A 20,289-nucleotide genomic window follows, 5' to 3' on the forward strand; every position below is an offset into this window, starting at 1 on the left:
CCCCGTGAAAGTTACCCCTTAAAAGAACGCTAACTCAAGAGGCAGTGGGAGCCGGACTCACATGGCTAAGCCCCTCCTGGATTTCTGACCCTCATAAACTGTATGAGAGAGAAGCTGTTTATGGTTTTAAGCTGTGCAGTTTCAGGATACTTTTGAAAATAGCAGTCGATGTATAAAATATACTCTGGAAAGGGTTTTAAAGCACAGCCTTACTTAAACTTCGAATCCAGTGGTTCTTAGTGGTACTATTAGCTCTTCTTTATTATGATTGTCTTATATCCCCCACAAAACTCAAGATTTTTATGGAATACTGTAGAGCTATTTGGGGGAGGGTTGCTGGCAATTGAACTCCAGCCCTATTTTTTTTTTTTTTTTTTTTTTTTTTTTTTTTGGTGGTACTGGGGTTCCTGGAAGCCCTTCTATCTCCGGGCTACACTCCCAGACCTATTTTTACATTTTTATTTGGAAACAGGGTCTCCTAAGCCAGCGCGCGCGGCTGGCTTCGAACCTGCGCGATCCTCCTGTCTCTGCCTTCCAAGCGTGGGGATTACAAGCGTGTTTTAAACAAACAAACAAAAAAGCCCTGTTTTGAAACAGGGTCTCACTGGGTTACTGAGAGTCTCACTAAGTTGCTTAGGCTGGTCTCAAACCTGCCATCCTCCTGTTTCAGTTTCCAAGAACTGAGATTACAGGCTGTGTACCACCACACCGAGCTTGTAGGGCTTTTTTGATGCCCAAAGGCAGCACAATGCCAAATATGTATCAGCACACTGTAAATACTTGCTGAATTAATTTTTAAACTACATTTTAATAGCTCATATTATTACATGTTTGTTTACTTTCATGTAGTTAGATAATTACTCGGGGTACAATGAACTAAGTTAAAAAGAATAATACAAGAAAGACCCATAGCCCTCAAGCGTTGACTCCAAATACCATCCTAATAATTTAGTAGAAGGGATATGTCCATTAAAATAAGACCTCTGCCAAGCATCTCTGATCTTTACAACTTTGATTTCTCCTTCTTATAGCCAAAGTTGACAGGAAAACACGTTAAGAAAGGTGAAGCATCAGGGCGAAATAAAAAGACAAGAGATGGAAGATTCTGACAATTGACATGAAATATTAATATGATGTTGAATTATAGAAATGAAAAAAGAAATATCTAGGACAAAAGTTCTCAGGAAATCTCCACTACCTTGCGTAGAGTATCCTAATATGACAAAATGTTAAAAAAAAAAATGAAAACTTTTCTGTGTTCAGGCCTACTCATTAAGTACCCTTTGCCAGACTCCAGCTTCAAAGCTTTATTTATTTAATGATATGTCTTTGAAGATGGTTTCTAAATATGCAATATCCCTATGCCAACCACCACATAAAAACTTTTTTACACTTTCAAAGCAAGGTTTAATTAAACTATTTTTGAATTGTTCTATGTTTTACAGCTGATTGTTTGGTCTGTCGAAAAGATTTAAGGTAGCAACAACAAACTTACCAGGTGTACTCTGGATGGTACAGGGTTGCAGGTGGATAGGATAAATAACTTTTAAAGTTCTATAGCACAGTAAGATAACTATGTTGGATAACAATTCATTATATTTTTTCAAATTAACTGGTAGAAATTTTTTCAGTGCATTCTACTTCTGAGCTATACTACCAACCCTATTTTATTTTTTTTTGGGGGGGTGGGTTTTTTTAATTTTTTATTGCTGCATTGTAGTCATACATCTTAATGGGATAAAAGATGGTGGAGACATGCATCACCCAATTAGCCCTTACCCAAATCCCCCCCATTCCCTCCTCCTCCCTCCTTCTCATGCTAGGCTTAGTGATTGACTTTGATATGTTTAAGTACATCCTGTGCTTTAGAGAGTTTCCCTCTTCTCCCCACTCCCATCCCCTCAGTTAGGTCACCTTATTTGCTCATCTATAGGATCTCCTTCTTCATCTAGAGTTCCTCCTGTTACCCATTTCTCCCTAGCTTTCACATATTAGGGAAAGCATCCAATTTCTTCTTTTTTGTGACTGACTAATCTCACTTAGAATAATGTCCTCCAGTTCCATTCATTTCTCTGTAAATGGCATAATTGTGTTTTTCTTTATGGCTGAGTAGAATTCCATTGTGTACATATTCCACAGTTTTGTAATCCATTCATCTGTTGATGGACATCTTGGCTGGTTCCATAGTTTGGCAATGGTGAATTGTGCAGCTATGAACATAGATACACACACATTACTTTAGTAGTCTGGTTTCCTTTCTTTTGGGTAGCTACCCAGAAGAAGTATTGCTGGATCAAATGGTAAGCTCATTCCCATTCTTCTGAGGAGCCTCCATACTGTTTTCCAAAGTGGTAGCACTAATTTTCAATCCCACCAACAATGTTTTAGAGTTCCCACTTCTCCACATAATCAGAGAGATGCAAATCAAAATTACCCTGAGATTTTATTTTTTATTTTGAAACAAGGTCTCACTAAGTTTCTCATTAAGTAGCTGAGTCTGGCCATGAACCTGAGATCCTCCTGCCTCAGCCTCCCAAGTACTGGGATTATAAGTATGCACTACCACACCTGGCTTGGTAGAGATTATTTTGAATGTCCCAAGCACAAAGAAATGACAAATGTTTTAAGTGATGGGTGTGACAATTATCCTAACTTGATCGTTACACATTATATATATATATGTATTAAAATGCCACAAATATTATAACTGACAGCTATTATGTCAGTTAGCAATAAAAATACATAAAGAAAAACAAAAAGTATCTTTTCACAAATTCTTATTAAACATAAAAGGGAAATATAGTAAATATATAGTGGAGACATTGAACAACACTTAGACAAAGTGCTCAGAAGTATCTTGATGAAAGAGAGTCACGTGGACTTCAGCTGCTTCTGGATGAGATACCCCAAGAAATACGACCTGAATCTATCTAGTCATGAGGAGATTCCTAAAATAGGCTCCAAATTTTAAAAATTCTATTTAAAAGAAGGCAACTGTATTCTTTAAAAGTGTCACTGTAGCCAGGAGCAGTACAGCATTGCTGGTAATCCCAGCTACTCACGAGGCCAAGGAAAGAGGAGCACAAGCTTGAGGTCCACCTGGGCAATGGGGTGAAATCCTGACTCAAAATTTAAAAATGAAATAAAAAGGGGTGGGGGTGAAGCCTAGCTGTAGAGCCCTTGCCTAACACGTGTGAGGCCCTGGGTTGGATCCCAAGTGCCGAAAAGAAAAACAATGACACTGTCATAAAAGACTAAGGAACCCTTTGAGACTCAAAAAGATTAAAGAGTCATGGCAATTAATATATGACAATAGACTGTATCCTGCACTGAAGGCCAAAAAAGCCTTAAAATGACACTAATTGCTGGGCCCAGTGGCACACATTCATAATTCCACCAGTAAGAGAAGCTAAAACAAGATTCAAGACCAGGCTCAGCAACTTCGTGAGGCCCTCAACAATCTAGCAAGACCTTGTTTCCAAATAAAAAAAAAATGTAATAGGGTTAGGGGTGTGGCTCAGAGGTAGAAAGCCCCTGGGTTTGGTCCTCAGTAACAACAACAACAAAAATGACATTAATGGCTGCATTGGAAAACTTGGAATACGGGCAATAAAGTATCAAATTGAGATTAAGTTTATTGTGATAATTTATTGTTTATATAAGAGAACATCTGTATTCTCAAATAATAAGTACTGAAGTGCTGGACAGTAATGAACTTTTTCTTAAATGGCAGGAAAACTTGTGTGTGTGTGTGTGTGTGTGTGTGTGTGTGTGTGTGTGTGTGTTCAAAGAGGAGAGAAGAAGAAAGAACAAGAAAAAGAGAGAAAGTAAATGTTATCATATTTATTTATGTATTTATTTGGTACTGGGTATATAAAAGTTAAGGTACTTAAACGTAACAATATTAAATTGCATAACATAAATCATCTGGTTGTAGGTTATATGAGTTTTCATAGTATTTTCTTGTATGTTTTCTGTACAATTAAAATGATTTCCACATAAAAGATTAGCTACACTAAAGCTTCATTTTAAAATACAAGTATATAGAAAAAGTAATTACAGCATCAAAATTTTAAATATTATAAAGCCAGATACTCCAGGAAAACCCCTTCTCTAAGCACTGCAGATGAACTGAGTTCTGAGCTACAATAGTGTTGATGTCTAACTTTGGCAGAAATAATTTTCAAGCGTGTAGCCTCTGTTTTATGTTCTCCAGGATTCCTATGATACTGTACATTTGCAGTTCACAGGCTTCAGAGCTAGGCGTGAACCTAAGTATCTGTGACATTACATGCAGCCACTCATCCTAGAACAATGGTACTGAGACCCAAATTATGTAAAAGTTGCTCCATACAGGACAGAGGCCTCCCTTGGTATTTCTTCTCAAAGTTTTCTTTTCACACCGTACATTCACATATACAGAGAAATATTACAGCAGCAATTTACCCTTCAGTTCTCATGACTACATTTTTTTCAGTAATGATTATTTTCAATGTACTATTATTGGTGTATTGTAATTATACATCATAATGAGGTATAGAATGATAAGAACATACATGCGGACAGCACTTGGTGTATTTCCCTCTGGATCCCACCCCACTTTCTCTTCTTCCCCATACATATTATTGAGATTGGTATTGATAATTGTGTGTGTGTGTGTGTGTGTGTGTGTGTGTGTGTGTGTGTGTGAGTATATATAGCATTATTTGAACTGTTGACTAAATTTTATCCTGCATGAAAATTAGGTCTGGACATTGCAGTGCTTGGGGGCCTCCTCGTTTTTATCCATGTCTCCCTCTTCTCCTTGAGTCAGGCACAACCTCTTCTCACAGATATTTCCCTAGGATTATGTGATCTTCAACGCTGAATAGCTTCATTGATTCTCTACCTATGGATCAACTGTAATCTCTCTTTTTCCTTCCTCCATCAACACATCCAATTTCACAGTCTGGAAGCATTTGCAATTCTATAAGCCCCCTTCTGAAATCCTCCTCTGGCTGTTCATCCCCACAACTACCACTCTCTGATTCAGAACGTATGATTTCATCTGGTTAATCCGTTTCCAAGCACAAACCCCTCCAGTCCATTCTCTGACTATACTATTTCCAGAAATGCTTTTTAAAATAAGCCTATCAATGTCTGCATACCCGTGTACATAGAAGCACTATTTGTAGTAGCCAAAAAGTGGCAGGAAACAACGTGTCCATCAATAGATGAATAGATAGAATGTGTCCTATACATGATAGAATCTTATTCACCCTTAAAAGAAAGGAAATCCTGTCAGAAGTTAAAACATGGATGAAACTTGAGGACATTGTGCTGAGTGAAAAAGTCAATCACAAAAAGACAAATACCACAGGACTCCACCTGTACATTTGATTTTTAAAAGTCCAACTTGCAGACATAGAGAATAAAATGAGAATTACCAGGAGGTAGGAGAAAGAGTAAAAACAAAAGTTATTTGATAAATGCAGAGCTTCAGATCTGAAATATAAAAAGGTGCTGGTGCTGTTTCACCATAACGTGAATCAACTTAATGCTACTAAAATGTACACTTAACAATACGTAAGGTGGAGCTGGGCGTGGTGGCGCACCCTTGTAATCCCCGCGCTTGGGAAGCGGAGACAGGAGGATTGTGCAGGTTCGAAGCCAGCCGTGTTGGCTTGAGAGACCCTGTTTCCAAATAAAAAAGTATAAAAATAGGTCTGGGAGTGTAGCCCAGAGGTAGAAGGGTTTCCAGGAACCCCAGTACCACCAAAAAAAAAAAAAAAAAAAAAAAAAAAAAAAAAAAACCAATAGGTAAGGTGGTAAACTTTATGTTTATGGTTTTCCACCACAATTTTTAAAATGAGCATGTCACTCTTCATTTAAAATTCTTTTTTTTTTTTTTTTTTTTTGATGGTACTAGGGTTCCTGGAAGCCCTTCTACCTCTGGACTACACTCCCAGACCTATTTTCTATATTTTTGAAACAGGGTTTCTTAAGCCAGCACAGCTGGCCTCGATCCTCCTGCCTCTGCCTCCCAAGCGCGGGGATTACAAACGTGCGCCACCACGCCCGGCTTCATTTAAAATTCTTCAGTGGCTTCTTATCACCTTCAGACAAAGTCTAATCTCCTCAACACTTCAGGCAAGGTCTCTCATGATCTGGCTACTGTCTGCTTTTCATTCAAACTAGTTCCCATCACTCTGGTTATATTCCACACAGTTAACAACCTCAATGCACCATTTCTTCTCATTCTTTCTTGTCTTTACAATGTGCCCTGTGCCAGGATCAAGTCTCAGTTCCCATCCACCTTTGAAATCATGACAGCACTTCAAGCGTTAATATTCTCCTTTGAGACCTTAGTTAGAGATAATGTGTTAGTCAGCTTTTCAACACTGTAACCGAAATATCTGACAAGAACAACCTAGAAAACAGGACATGGTGGCATATGGCTGCAATCCCACTACTTGGTAGGCTGCAAGTTTCTGACCAGTCTCATAAACCTAGCAAGGCCCTGTTTTAAAAAGGGCTGGGAGTGCAACTTAGTGGTAAAGTAATTCTGGTTTTAATGCCCAGTAAAACACACACACACACACACACACACACACACACACACACACACACCTAAGAGGAGGAAAGATGTATTTTGGCTCATGTTCTCAGGGTTTCAGTCCATAGTCAGCTGGCTCCAAGGCAGACACATCATGGCAGAGGAATGATACTCAATTCATGGAAGCCAGGAAGTAGAGGGAGAGAGAGAAAGAGAGGGAGGAACATAGAGCTGAAGATAAACCCTTCTGGGACATGCCCCCCAATGATCTACTCTAGGACATGCCCCCCAATGATCTACTTCCTTCAACCAGGTCCCACCTCCCAGTAGCCCACCCAGCTATGGATGGGCTCATCCACTGATGAAGTTTAAGCCATTGTGATCCAATCACTGCTAAAACCCCACATCTGAACCTTGCTGCTCTGGGGATTGTGCTTTCAACACTTGAGCGTTGGGGGGACATTCCAGATCCAAGCCATGACAAGGCAGGAGCTGTCCACACCCTTCTCTCATCTCATCCCACATATATGTCAACCTAGCATTCTTCTGCAACATAGTCATAGGGTTTACTGCCTGTATTTGAGGATACAAGTGACGGTTTGAGGACAAACAAAAATCTACAAGTTAGCTATTCTAAGTCTCCAACCCTAGCACAGTGCCTTGTATATCCTAACAGGTCAATAGGTGCTTGTTGAATAAACAAATTCCTAATGAATCTGACTCATAATAGAAATAAGGAATCTTCTCTTACTTTCTTTTTAAGCATCCTAATATGTAGTTGTCAATACTAAAAATATATTTAAAACAAATACTCGATGTTATTCAATAAAAGTTCTTGTAACTATGTTTAGCAAACTAATATTAACTCTGCCTCTTTTACAAAGGGGATTTAGCACATCCTCCACAGAACAAACTCTAGTGAGAATGGCACTCAAGGTAATGTGCTCTTTTCCAACCAAACTATAAGCATATGACCCAAGTTAGATCATTTGTCGTCTTTATTTATAGAATTTTAATCCAAGCAGAAATGACAAAACTGAAAATAACTGCGCCTAAAATAGGTATCCATCAGCTACTCTCCTACATTAATTATTTTTGCCACAATAATGTTTTTTTACTGGTTACCTAAAACCCAGTACCTTGAAAGAAATAAGCACCTACTTGTCTCATAAATCTCAGGTCAGAGATTCGGGCTGGCTTTTCTGAGGGGTTCTTGTTTGAGCTCAGCTAAGTCATGGGTCTGGAGGGAGCTAGCTTACGGGTAGTGACGGGGAGACTGGTGTACATGACTTTCTGCCCCCAGTAAGCTAGTGTGGCATGTTCTCTTTCTGATGACAGAACAGAAAAAGCAAACAGGTGCTGTTGTGAAAACACTTTTTCAAGCTTCTGCTTGTATCACATTTATTAATATCCACTGACTCAAACAAGTCTCCTAAGCATGTCCAGAGTCAAGAGGTAGGCAGAAAGGCTTAGCTGGAGTAGGGAGTGAGCTTGGCCAACATTCTCACCACCATAATCCAAAATGACTGACCACACGATAAGAGGAGGAGATTTAGAGGTCCAGTCCCTGTGAGGCTGGGTCTGCAGAGCTCAGAGCATGGCAGCAGGAGGTGGACAGAGTGAGAGAGCAGGGCTCTGCTCTCATTTCATGGTGGCTGGGAGCAGAGCAAGAGCAGGGGAGGAGAGACCAAACAGCATCCCACACCCCTGGGATCCCATCTTAGCAGTGCAGCCCCCTTCCAACATTGCTGCCTTGTTTCTGTGAGGGTTTGGATGGTGGGGGAGGACATTCTAAATCCAAACCATATAAAAGTACAGCACACCTGACCGAGGGCCTAGGCTGACACGGGGGGGATGAAGACCCTCGGCCCTTAGTATGAATATTTGCCATAAACACCAACCAGAACTCATTCCAGGAATTCTGCCTCTCCTCTCTTTTCATTCTAGTTCTTTAACTTTCTCTACAATTCTATGAGTTCTCTGAGCCCCACCAAATATCTTACCTTTTTAAGGTGATTTAAAAATGAATTTCAGGACTTCCGGGAAGATGGCGACCGAGAAAAGCGGGGCTTAAGAGCCCCGCTAACAAAAAATCTCCATTACCACAAAATCAGCGCCTTTCAAAGCCAGAAAACAACATCACCAGAGAAACAAAAAAAATCACCAGGCTCCAGAGAGAAAGCGGACTGAGAACAGAGCCACAGAGGAGATCCTCACGCCCGAGGATGCGGCAGATGCGGCAGCAGCGCCATACTGCTGGCGGCACCGGCGAATTAACGGGACGGCCACAGCAAGCCGAGGGGAGCCGCTGCGGAACAGCCAGGCGGGATTTCTCGGCGCAGAGGACATCTAAAGCTCCCAGTGGCTGAGCTCAGCACACGCTGCAGGGATTCAGAGTGGAAATCAAAACCAAGAAAAAAAAACGCCAGCCCAACAGCTGAGGGCATAGCAGCGGCGCCATATTGCCACTGGGCAGCAGCACCGAATTCACCGAATTCAGTACAGCTACATCTGCGTACTCAAGAACAGTGAGTCAAATTGCGGGCCACAGAGAACAAATCCCAGTACTGTACTCCCTGGGACTTGACCCAGTGGGGGAGGGGCGGTGGCAGAGATATCACACCATAGGAGAACGTGCAACCTGGCACCCCCCACAGTCTAAAGCAGCCTCTATCGACTCTCTGGGTCGGAGACTCTGTGATACAACCCAGTAAAGGAGTAGTGGGGTCTGAGATACTACTGACTCGAGATCCAGAACACCTTAAGTGAAGTCATAGTGACCCAAGGGAAGAACCCAGAGAAGGCACAAACATCTGAAATCATGGGAAAGAGGAATAATACTGGAGCAATGAATGCCCACAACCCCACAACATCAGAACCCGATAAAACAGAAAATCAGAGATTTCTAGAAGATCAAATCAGGAAAATAACTGTAGAAATAATAGAGGTGCTTCGAAAAGAACTCAGAGAGAGCCAAAAAGAGATAAAGGATGCAATTAATGAAGTAAAGGCCTCAATTCAAAGCACAAACAACCGATTAGATCACATGGAGAACAGAATCTCGCTCTTAGAAGACGATCATTCCAAAAATGAACGCATAGTTTCTAATCTAGGAAAAAATATCCGACAGCAGGAATCTGATATTGAAGAAATATGGGCCCATTTTAAGAGAGCTAACCTAAGAATAATTGGAATAGAGGAGGGAAAAGAAAGTGAAACCAAAGTGATCAACAATCTCTTCAAGGAAGTAATAGCAGAAAATTGTCCAGACATAGAGCAAGAGGTCGATACACAGGTCCAGGAAACTTATAGAACTCCCTTTAGACAGGATTGGAGAAGAGGATCCCCACGCCACATAATTGTCAAAATGACCAATGTGGAAGCCAAGCAGAGAATCTTAAAGGCAACAAAAGCAAAGGGCCAAGTGACATTCAGAGGCAAACCAATTAGAATCACTCCAGACTTCCCAAATCAAGTCATGAGACCCAGATGGGCTTGGAGTAACATATTCCCAATTTTGAAAGAAAACAACTTCCAGCCAAAAATTTCCTACCCAGCAAAACTTTCTATCAAATTAGATGGAGAAATAAGAAGCTTCCATGACAAACAGAAACTGAAGGAATTTATGTCTTTAAAACCAGCACTAGAGAAAATACTCAAAGAGATTAACTACAAAGAAGAAATAGGTAACACACATCAGAACTGGAGAAACAAGATTTTCCATCCAACAGACAACTAAGATTGGTTATCTGTGGAGATTCATTATTTATGTTAGTCTTTTACCTATCTCTAAAGGGTATTGTTTGCCTTTATTGTTGTTAATTTTTAGGATTTCTAGTTGGAATATTAATATACCTTCAGATATAGCATTTGGAAATATTTTATCCCATTCTATTAGTAACTTTTAACTCTGTTTACATTGTCTTTGGATATACAATATGTTTTTTTATTTTTTAGGGAGTTTGTATACTCTTCTGTTGCCTGTGCCATTGAAATCATAACCAAGAAATCACTGCCAATTTCAATGTTGTGAGGTTTTATGACCCAGATTTTCTCCTAAAAGTTTATAGTCTTAAGATTTATATTTAGGTCTTTTATCTATTTTGAGTTAATATTTGTATATGGGATTAGGTAAGGGTCCAATTTTATTCTTTTCCATGTAATTATTATTTTTCAACAATATTTAGTTAAAAGATTATTATTTCTACCATCAAATGTTCGTGGAAACCTTGTCAAAAATAACTTGACAATATAGGGAAGAATTTAGGTCTAGGCTTTTATTTAACTCCAATGGTTTATATATCTGCCTTTAGAATAGTACTACACTGTTTCAATTATTGTAGCTTTATATGGTTTGAAATCAGAGAATATATATCTTCTGGCTTTGTTCTTTTTCAAGATCGTTGTGGGTACCTAGAGTCCATATTCCATATTAGGATAGATTTTTTTTTCTGAAAAATAAATATATAAATATAAGATAGTTTCACCTAAAAAATAGAAAAAATAGATTCTCTGGTAAGAAAGAAAGCAAAAAGAAATATTGAAATGTTATCTTTAAGTCATCAAAAGCTTGGTATCAGACAAATGAAACTGTTATGTGAGATTATCATTTTTAATTTTTGATAAATTGCTATAATACTAGATGTCAATCACTAAGCCAAGCATGGGAGGGGGGGATAGGGAGAGAACAGGGTGGGGATTGGGTGGGGGCTGACTGGGCAATGTGTGCATGTATGTCTACAAAAGTATGTATCCCACTATGATGTATGAATACAGTGCACCAATTAAAAAATAAAATAAAAATATATCTTAAAAATGAATTTCGGACTTCCGGGAAGATGGCGACCGAGAAAAGCGGGGCTTAAGAGTCCCGCTAACAACCAATCTCCATTACCACAAAAAGAGCGCCTTTCATAGCCAGAAAACACCATCACCAGAAAAACAAAAAAAAACCACCAGGCTCCAGAGAGAAAGCAGTCTGAGAACAGAGCTCAGGGCCACAGAGGAGACACACGAGCCCGAGGACGCGGCAGCAGCGCCATACTGCCGGCGGCAGCGGCGAACTCAACAGACGGCTACAGCAAGCCAGGTGAGCCGCTTCGGAACAGCCAGGCAGGATCTTTCGGCGCAGACAGCATTTAAAGCTCCCAGTGGCTGAGCTCAGCACACGCTGCAGGGATTCAGAGTGGAAATCAAAACCAGAGAAGAAAAAATACGCCAGCCTCATGGCCGAGGGCGTGGCAGAGGCGCCATATTGCCACCGGCGGCGGCAGCAGCAGTGAATTCACCGAGTCCAGTACAGCTACATCTGCGTACTCAAGAACAGTGAGTCAAATTGCAGGCCACAGAGGAGAAATCACAGTATTGGGCCTCCTGGGACTTGACCCAGTGAGGGAGTGGTGGTGGCAGAGATATCACACCATAGGAGAACGTGCAACCTGGCACCCCCCATAGTTTAAAGCAGCCTCTATCGACTCTCTGGGTCGGAGACTCTGTGATACAACCCAGTAAAGGAGTAGTGGGGTCTGAGATAATACAGACTCGAGATCCAGAGCACCTTAAGTGAAGCCATAGTGACCCAAGGGAAGAACCCAGAGAAGGCACAAACCTCCGAAATCATGGGAAAGAGGAATAACACTGGAGTGATGAATGTGCACAACGCCACAACATCAGAACCTGATAAAACAGAAAATCAGAGATTTCTAGAAGATCAAATCAGGAAAATAACTGTAGAAATAATAGAGGTGCTTCGAAAAGAACTCAGAGAGAGCCAAAAAGAGATAAAGGATGCAATTAATGAAGTAAAGGCCTCAATTCAAAGCACAAACAACCGATTAGACCACATGGAGAACAGAATCTCGCTCTTAGAAGATGAGCAATCCAAAAATGAATGCATAGTTTCTAATCTAGAAAAAAATATCCAACAGCAGGAATCTGACATTGAAGAAATATGGGCCCATCTTAAGAGAGCTAACCTAAGAATAATTGGAATAGAGGAGGGAAAAGAAAGTGATACCAAAGGGATCAACAATCTCTTCAAGGAAGTAATAGCAGAAAATTTTCCAAATATAGAGCAAGAGGTTGATACACAGATCCAGGAAACTTATAGAACTCCCTTTAGACAGGATCGGAGAAGAGGATCCCCACGCCATATAATTGTCAAAATGACCAATGTGGAAGCCAAGCAGAGAATCTTAAAGGCAACAAAAACAAAGGGCCAAGTGACATTCAGAGGCAAACCAATTAGAATCACTCCAGACTTCCCAAACCAAGTCATGAGAGCCAGAAGGGCTTGGAGTAACATATTCCAAACTCTGAAAGAAAACAACTTCCAGCCAAAAATTTCCTATCCAGCAAAACTTTCTATCAAATTAGATGGAGAAATAAGAAGCTTCTATGACAAACAGAAACTGAAGGAATTTATGTCTTCAAAACCAGCGCTAGAGAAAATACTCAAAGAGATTAACTACAAAGAAGAAATAGGTAACACTCACCAGAACCAGAGAAACAAGAGTTTCCACCCAACAGACAACTAAGATTGGTTATCTGTGGAGATTCATTATTTATGTTAGTCTTTTACCTATCTCTAAGTTGTATTGTTTGCCTTTATTGTTGCTAATTTTTAGGATTTCTAGTTGGAATATTAATATACCTTCAGATATAGCATTTGGAAATATTTTATCCAATTCTATTAGTAACTTTTAACTCTGATTACATTGTCTTTGGATATACAATATTTTCTTTTATTTTTTAGGGAGTTTGTATATTCTTCTGTTGCCTGTGCCATTGAAATCATAACCAAGAAATCACTGCCAATTTCAGTGTTGTGAGGTTTTATGACCCAGATTTTCTCCTAAAAGTTTATAGTCTTAAGATTTATATTTAGGTCTTTTATCTATTTTGAGTTAATACTTGTATATGGGATTAGGTAAGGGTCCAATTTTATTCTTTTCCATGTAATTATTATTTTTCAACAATATTTAGTTAAAAGAGTATTATTTCTACCACCAAATGTTCGTGGAAACCTTGTCAAAAATAACTTGACAATATAGGGAAGAATTTAGCTCTAGGCTTGTATTTAACTCCAATGGTCTATATATCTGCCTTTAGAACAGTACTACACTGTTTCAATTATTGTAGCTTTATATGGTTTGAAATCAGAAAATATATATCTGCTAGCTTTGTTCTTTTTCAAGATCGTTTTGGGTATCTAGAATTCATATTCCATATTAGGATAGATTTTTTTCTGAAAAATAAATATATAAATATATGATAGTTTCACCTAAAAAAACAGAAAAAAATATGCTCTAGTAAGAAAGAAAGCAAAAAGAAATATTGAAATGCTATCTTTAAATCATCAAACACTTGGTATCAGACAAATGAAACTGTTATGTGAGATTATTATTTTTAATTTTGGATAAATTGCTATAATACTAGATGTCAACCACTAAGCCAAGCATGGGAAGGAGGGATGGGGAGAGAATGGGGTGGGGATCGGGTGGGGGCTGACTGGGCGATGTGTGCATGTATGTCTACAAAAGTTTGTATCCCACTATGATGTATGAATACAGTGCACCAATAAAATAAAATAAAATAAAATGAATTTCAGTTGCTTAAAACTAACATTGTTTGGTTAATGCAGAAAAACATTAATGAAAGACTTTATGGGGGAAGGTATACTTGGGTTGAACTCAGGGGCATTCTCCCTCTTAGCCACACCATAAGTCCTTTATTTATTTATTTATTTTTATCTTGAAACAGGGCCTAATTACTGAGACTCCTTAAGTTGCTGAGGCTGGCCTTGAACTTGCAATTCTTCTATTTCATCCTCCCAAGTACTAGGATTATAAGCATGTGGTACCATGCTTGGCACTGAAAGATTTCTTGACACTCAATATAAATATATTTACTTTATAAACAGTCATGTTATTTTATTTCCTCAGATTTCCTAGAATAGGAGTAAAACTCATTTGGTATTTCAGATCATGTGCCTCTGCTTGATGGGCCTTTTTATCACTTATATAATTTAAAACTGATTTTTGCACACTTCAACTTTAAGTAGGGTCAGGAATTCAACTAGGAAATTTAAAGAGCATTTGATATGGTCAAGTGGCCACTTTTATTTTCTCCCACAGTATTTTATTTATCCTATGTGTGGGAAGGGTTGAACCCAGGGACATTCTACCTCTGAGTTATATGCTCAGATCCTATTTTATTTTTTATTTTGTAACAGGGTATAGCTAAGTTTCCAAGGGTCTGGCTAAGTTGCAAGGCTGGCCTTAAACTTATGATCTTTCTATCTCAGCCTCCCAACTTAGTATTAGAGATATGTAGCTATCATTTATCTTTTAAAATTAATAAAAATATAAAATTATTTCACCCATTTGTCTGCTCAGTTGCTTACCACCTGTCTTCCCCCACTATCTATAAACTTTGTGAAAGCAAGGTCATTACTCATATTTGTATATATATATATATATATATATATATATATATATTCTTGGAACAGTATAGAAAAGAGATAGCATCTTAAACACAATATAGAATACCTAAGTAAACATTTGTTTAATTGATTTAAACTCAATTGTGTAGCTATAGATACAGTTTTCCTAGACAGTAATCTTCAGCACATTTACAAACTACTGCAATTTTTTTTAAATTTTCATTTTCTGAGCCGGTCGTGGTGGCGCACGCTTGTAATCCCAGCATTCGGGATTACAGCATTCAGGAGGATCGTGGTTCGCAGACGGCCTCAGCTACTTAGTGAGGCCCTCTGCAACTCAGTGAGACCCGGTTTCAAAATAAAGAATAAAAAATAGGGCAGGGGGTGTAGCTCGGAGGTCGAATGCACCTGGGTTCCATCCCCAGACTCGCAAAAAAAAAAAAAAAAAAAAAAATTCATTTTCTAACTCAACTATAAGTCAAAAATTTATTCTTGGCACCCTATCATAGATGGAGAAAAAATAGACTCTTCATAGGTATTATAATTACTAATGTGTTGTGGACTCTTAAATCTTACAAAGATCAGAGAGATATGCTGATTAAGGATGAAAATAAAGAATAACACTGAATAATAGGTGATGAGCTTATGTGACTTCATTCAGAAGGCAAAAAAAGCTCTAAAGTTGAGTATATTTGCTTTACCAAGAGGTTATTTTTGTTTGTTTTCATTGACAATCGCATCAAAATTTTGGGGAGAGAAAATAAGGCTAGGGCATTTATGACAAATTACAAAAGTGACTACAAGTTATGTTGTTCCCTCCGCAGTGGGACTTGGCAGCTCCTCCCATTAAGAAATATGGTCTGGCTGGGTGTGGTATTTACATCCGAAATCCCAATACTGGGGAAGCTGAGAAAAGAAAGTGTGAAAATAACATGAGCAACTTAGTGACATTCTCAGCAACCTAATGAGACCCTGATTCAAAAGAAGAAAAAGGCTGGAGGTGTAGTTTGGTGGTGGTAAAATACTCTGGTGTTCAATCCTCGGGGGGGGGGGGGGAGAAGGAAGAAGAAGGAGGAGGAGGAGGAGAGGAAGGAAGGAAGGAAGGAAGGAAGGAAGGAAGGAAGGAAATGAAAGAAAGTGAGGGCGGGAACAGGATCTGTGTTTTCATCTCTTGCATTGGGGTTTGGGCATGAAATTTATTTTGGCCAATGGGACCCCAGCATCGTGCTATAAGTAGATGTGTGGAAAGTGAAAATGTATTAGGGCTTATATATTCATGTTCTGTTTTTAGAACCCCACTGCAAATAAGCCTGTGATGGCCTACTGGAAGATAAGACACCACAAGAACAGAGACAACTTGTCCCAACTGAGCTCCACCCCCCCAAACACATGCTGCTTCCAACCAAGGAAACTTCCAGAGAAGCTTCCAGCCAGGGCCAGTCAAGCAATGGCCAGTCTTGGGACTGATGCCATCATAGGTCGAAGCCATGCCACTCTGAGAACTGTTCAGCCAGCTCGCAGAATCATGGGTAATAAATGTTAACTGCTTTGAACATTGTGTGCATGGTTTCTTACACAGGAAAAGCCACTATTGCTTGAACTAGTAGCTGTGGGTAACAAGACAGCTATAAAGCATCACCAACACTGAGGCGGTGAGAAACTTTTTAAGTGCAAGGTAAAAAAATAAAACAACTAGAAAATAAGTAATAAGCTGGAGAGAGACTTATGAAAAATGACTTTTAACCAGGCTTGATGGCATACTCCTATCATCTCAGTGTATGGGAGGCTAAGAAAGGAGGATCAAAGGTCTGAGGCCAGCCTCAGCAACTTTGCAAAGCCCTCAGCAACTTAGAAAGATCCTGTTTCAAAAAAAAATTAAAATAGGGCTGGGGTATATTTAAGAGATAGAACACCCCTGGGCTCAATCCCCAGTACAGCAGAAAGGAAAAGGAAAAGGAAAAGGAAAAGGAAAAGGAAAAGGAAAAGGAAAAGGAAAAGGAGGCAGGGAGGAAGAAAGGAAATGACCTTTTAAAGTCTTTTTAGCCGGGCGTGGTGGCGCACACTTGTTGTCCCCGTGCTTGGGAGGCTGAGACAGGAGGAGCGCACAGGTTCGAAGCCAGCCTTAGCTGGCTTAAGAGACCCTGTTTCCAAATAAACTATAAAATAGGTCTGGAAGGTAGAAGGCCCCTGGGTTCCATCCCCAGTACCGCAAAAAAAAAAAAAAAAAAAAAAAAAAAAAAAAAAAATCTTTTTAAATACTAAGACTTCAATTTCTTAAGGGATGACTCAAAAAAATATACTGTTAAAAACATTAGATATATTTTTATGAAAAAATAGTGTATTGCACATAAAAGACCAGTACTATTAAGAACTTTGCTAAGCTGATTGTTAATCGCCCCATTTCTGAACTGATATTGTTTGTTGATAAAAGGCAGGATTTGTTTTTCCAAGTGACTGAGAAGTCACATTTGTCTTTTAGAAATGGCTGTATGCCTCTACCATCTTGTATCCCATTAAGATGTATGACTACAATGCACCAATAATATAAATAAATAAATAAGTAAATAAATAACAATTAAAAATAAATAAAAATTAATTTGGGGAGTAAAAAGAAAGAAATGGCTCTAAGAGAATAGTGAATTAGGCAAAGCATAAAACGTTTTTTACCCTCTCTGGCTGGTCAATAATAAATTTGAAGTAATTTTTCAGTGTTTGGTACAGAATATTAGGATGGCCATATAAAATATGCACATATAAACATCAATACTTTCTGAGCTTTTCAAGAAAAGAACATTTTTCTCTCATTTGTAACCCAAAAGACAGCGTATTACAAGCCCCTCTTATTGTATTCTAGATCATCTCAGATAAGCTCCTATTTTTCACACTAAGAACTTCAAAAGTTCTGATGACTTACACTTCAGAAAGAAAATAAAGAAATCAAGACGTTAAAATTAAAGATTTGACTGCCTCTTACCCATGCTCAAGCACAAAACGTTGTACAGCAGTGCTCTTGGTGTAACACCAGGTTCAAATCATTTTTACTGCTCAAACCATTAGCATTACATCAAATGAATATAGATAGAAAATGTAATCTATGAGAAATTTCAAAACCTAATCACCAACCGGGCATGGTGGCGCATGCCTGTAATTCTAGGATCTGAGAGGCTGAGACAGGAGGATTTGGAGGTTTGCAGTCAGACTCAGCAACTTAGCAAGACCCTTTGCAACTTAGTAAGGCCACATTTCAAAATAATAAAATAAAAATAGAGCTGGTGGTGTAAACCCTTGGGTTTAATTCCCAGTACAACAAGATAAAACATAAATAAAAAGAGCTTTCTATTTCTTTACCGTTCCTCTCTCCTAGCTTTAGCATAGGGAAGCAGTGGTGAGAGTGGAAGGGATTAGGGGGAGACAGAATGGAGAATACAGAAGCTGCCGTTCACTGGCCTCCTCCCTGCCATGTGCCTTCTACCAGCAGGACAGGGAGTGAGGATATGACACTAAGTCAAGTTCCAGAGTTGTAATTAACTTTATGTCTTAGTATCTGAATTAAGACTATAATTATGACTTCAATTGACTATAATAACCTAAAAGAAAGCATAAAGTGAAGAGCCTGTTGAAATCATCATCTAAAGAAAAATTTAAAAAAAAAGATTACACCAGAAAACTGCAACTTGACAACATCACAAGCAGGGATTACCCAATAGGTTTATTGTATTAATAATACTCAGTTTATAGATTACTATTATGCAAATACTTTTTAGATTTTTTTAACAATTTTTTTATTGAACATAAATAGTACACATTTAAACTATATTTGGTGCCCTCTCCCCCCCACCCCCATTTTCCCTTCCCCCCTCCCACCAATGGTTGTCCAGGTTAACCATGTCTTATTCATAATTTTACACATGTTCAGGTGTAGACCCTCATTAATCAAGATCAGCCTTCCTCCTCTCCTATCTTTCCATTCAAACTTTGCTGATATTTCCCCTCCATTATCTGGAGTCCCACTGGTATCCTCTGTGTTTCCTAGTTTGGGCATATTAGAGGAAACATATGTACCTTCTCCTTCTGTGCTTGGCTGTTCTCACTTAACATAATGTTCTCTAGGGCTTTCCATCTTCTTGCAAATGATATAATTTTGTTCTTCTTTATGGCTGAATAGAATTCCATTTCCCACAGTTTTGCTATCCATTCATCTGTTGATGGTGGTCTGGGTTGGTTCCATATTTTGGCTATTACGAATTGTGCTGCTATGAACATAGGTATGCATATGTTGCTGTATTTCTCTGAATTCAACCCCTTTGGAAAGATACCCAGGAGTGGTAGAGCTGGATCATATGGTGGATCTATTCCCACCTTTCTTAGGAATCTCCACACAGATCTCCATAGTGGCTGAACGAGTTTGCACTCCTACCGACAGTGTAAGAGTTCCTCTTTCCCCACATCCTCGCCAGCATTCGTTGTTGTTTGATTTCTTTATGCTTGCCACTCTGACTGGGGTTAGATGGAATCTCAGTGTGGTTTTGATTTGCAAATACATTTTAAATACATTTAGATTTGAAGAGTTTCCAAGGGAATCACAGTGCGTTTGTCCTACTCAACATTTATTATAGACTGAATGCTGCTCTCCAAATATATATGCTGAAGTCTTAGCCCCCAGTATTGCAGAACATAACTGTATTGGAAAATGGGGTCTGCAAGGTAATTAAGGTAAAATGAAGTTATTCAGGTGAGCCTATTCCAATAGGAATGATGTCCATATAAGATGAAATTAGGAACCATATACACTGCGGGAACCATATACACTGAGGAAGTACAGGCTGACTTAAGGACATGACTCAGCTCATTCTGTCCAGCCACAAATGTTTTTAGTCATATAATCGTGACTGGGCAAAACACAACATACCATTTTGCCTAAAATCCTATATAAGGAACAGGTCTGTAAAATAAAGCTGCTGCTGATCTCCTCCTGATGGCGACTCAGTGCTTTCTTTCCATTAGAGATCTCACCGCTGAAACCTCCTCTGCAACTACAAGTGGCCTCCACTGGCCTCTGACACTTGACATAGTTGGCAGGATAAAATGTGTGTCCCCAGTGTACCTCTGGAGCAGCAGCCCCAGGGAGAAAAATAACCCAGGATGTAGATGTGGCCCCTCCCTGGCTTCCCTGTGATTCCCACTAGCAAAATATCTGAGGGTATGTATTCTGCCAAAAGAATGGATAATGTATGTCACTGCCAGAAAAAGTCCAGAAGGCTTTAGAAGTGCTGGAGCTACAACAGTGGGGTAGGGCTGGATGGGCAGCGGA

Source organism: Muscardinus avellanarius, assembly GCF_963383645.1.
Source record: "Muscardinus avellanarius genome assembly, chromosome: 7".
NCBI classification, from domain to species: Eukaryota; Metazoa; Chordata; class Mammalia; order Rodentia; family Gliridae; genus Muscardinus; species Muscardinus avellanarius.